Source organism: Myodes glareolus, chromosome 22 (assembly GCF_982192425.1).
Source record: "Myodes glareolus chromosome 22, mMyoGla1.1, whole genome shotgun sequence".
NCBI lineage: Eukaryota > Metazoa > Chordata > Mammalia > Rodentia > Cricetidae > Myodes > Myodes glareolus.
The window spans coordinates 53,804,699-53,807,287 of record NC_142047.1 but is presented as its reverse complement, the minus strand read 5'-3'; the positions used below and the strand labels follow the sequence as shown (position 1 = coordinate 53,807,287).

The 2,589-nt window shown below is 49.8% G+C and overlaps 1 long non-coding RNA gene across 1 annotated transcript; it reads left to right on the top strand.

Moving 5' to 3' along the window:
* Positions 1–662: 662 nt before the first annotated feature.
* On the top strand, positions 663–1,880 carry LOC146890214 (uncharacterized). Its single transcript, XR_014998948.2, has 2 exons — positions 663–823; positions 1,510–1,880. It is a non-coding gene; the product is annotated as an uncharacterized LOC146890214 (long non-coding RNA).
* Positions 1,881–2,589: the final 709 nt, after the last annotated feature.

Sequence of the window (2,589 nt, the reverse complement as noted above, 5' to 3'; positions counted from 1 at the left end):
CTTCCATCACTGCCTTTACCATCGCAAAGACAGAAACCTTTTGGTGTTTTGGCTTTTTAGAGTCCCCACAGGGCTAAGGTGAGCCAGGTGGGGAGGATGCCTGGGTCATTTGTCTGGGAAGCTGTTCCAACCCCCGAGCCAGTCCTGCCCTCCTATGAGTTCAGAGCTGATCATTGCCAGGTCGGATAAGACTCAAGAGGCCGCAGTTCTCAGCCCACGGTGAATTCAGGTAACCAGGAAGCTGGAGCAGTGAAGACTCCAGACCATTCAGGGAAGTCGTTATGTCTGAGGTGGGGACCCAGGACCTGCATTTTAATCGGCTTCTCAAAGATGCTCAATGAAGGTGCTGTCAGCCTCATTTGGGGAAACAGATTTAGAATTACTCCACGATATTCCAGCAAAGCCCGGACACCAGAGACAAAACGCATGAAGAACTCATCGCCCAATGGACTAATTGTGCCGTTGCTTGCTATATCCTGATGCTTTAACGTCTGGGTCTTGCTGACAATGGAGGACGGCCTCCGGTCTCTTGACTAGTCCTACACATAGCGAATGACATAGCTTCCTACTCACCTGTCACGTGCCAGCTTCTGCCCACCGGTCCTTGTCAGCCAGCACAAGGACCAGACCAGTAGGAACTGCCCTGTGCCCCGGAGCCCTGAGCACATCCGACTACCCTGTCGCTCCTCGAGTCTTCCCGGCAACCTCAGAGACAGCTGTGTCTGGTGACTTCTCTGTGCCTTTCTCAGAGGATAAACGCGACAATTAAACATGCTGGACTTCTAAGTGCTTGGAGCAGTGCCTGGTTCCCGGAGAGGATTAGGTCAGTGTCTATTATTATCCTCATTTCACTAATGGGGAGACAGAGGCAGAAACAGGATTAAGTCACTTGCCACGATCCACAGCGTCCATTGAGCTGGACGGGTGCCACCGTCCAGCCATGGAGCTGGCATTTTAATACGCCAGAGAAAGCCAGCACGACTGTGTTCAATCACATGGAGCATTTAGTTCCTTTTGACTCTCCTTGTGTAATACCCACCATAGCAGACACTTGTTAAATAAATGAGGGAGGTTTTGTCACAGTCAAGTGGCTTGGCGCAGGCCTGAAGAGCTGCTACGGCTCTCCTCTGCTCTGAGCAGCGAAGGGTGGTGAGACTGGGGGATGCGGCCAGTGGGCAGCACGACGTGTTCAGTGCTGATGCGCAAAGCTCCACTGAGCGCGTGAGCGCTGGCTTCAGCAGGGTGCTAGCTCCATTGTGCTGTGCAGGGCCGACCAATCAGACAGAGCCTAGAGCTTATAACCTCTGGCATGGAGCTCTGTGGTTTGCACAAACACGAATGAAGAAGGCCTAGGCTCCTGGGGGAATTGGCAGCCTCTGCTTAGTGATGAGAACACAGAGAGACCATAGGAGGGGGAAGGGAATTCCTGGGCCCCTCTCTCCCTTTCCTAAGAACTGAGCTCATCAGAAATGGAATTTCTTTTTCCTCCACTTTTCCTTGTCATTTAAGCTTAGCAGCGAATGCCTTTCAAAATGAAGCGAGCCTGGCACAGCTCAGTTCCGAAAACCCTGCTCTTCCTGAAGACGTCTTCCTGAAGACGCCACACGTGTGGGCAGATGCAGGAAGGTGCAGATTGCCAACTCCAAGGGTGCTGGCTTGGAGCAGCCTCCATGGCTGCAACAGAGCCTTAGCCATCAGCACACAGCCTCTCAATGAAGCCTCATGCTTGCCCTCCTCCGTAGAGAAATCCCCAGGGACCTGGGTCTGGACTCTTGAGTCTAAGTACAGAATTCAGCTTTCTTGTAATTGTCCAGCTCGGGCAGGAGAGACCTGGAAGCTGGTGGTCAATCTGCTTCTCTTTAATAAAAACTAAAATGACATTGTATTAGACACGAATCTGCTCAGGTATGATATTGGATCGAGAGGGCTCTGTGTCTTGTGAAGCCATGCTAAACCCCAGCTGCCAGTGTGTCAGACAGTATTTCTCCCACTGGCAGCACTGTTTCCCTGAGTCATGGGTCCCTAAAGAGGGCTGTAAAGTTTGTACAGTAGTGAATTCAAATCCCACAAAGTCTCAACAGACATGTGTTTATGTACCCCTGTAACATGGGCCATATAATTGGTGTCTTTGTCAAGATTGTGCAGTGCACATTTTCCAAACTATGTTTGAAGTTATCCACAGATCTGTTAGTTAAGAAGTCCTTATTGGCTAAGCGTAGAGACACAGATAATTCCGAGCTATACCAGAAAAGTCTGCTTCATTGCACATCCCCAGATGTTCTGATGGGATCAATCCTGACTGTGTTTGGATAGTCTTATTTATTTATCAATGTATTATTCTGTCAGCTTTATTTCTAAGCAGTAGTTGCTAAATAGCCCTTCTATATTAGATTATGCCGTCCAGGGACAATGAATCTAGCATACTTTCTTGTTGGGTATGCTCACCAGCCAGGGTTACTATGGCCTGCTCTCAACAGCAGCACCTGGTACAACCCCATCACCAACCACCACCACACACACACACCCAGACACACAACCATACAACCACACACACACACAACCATACACACACACAACTGTTTGGGTTAA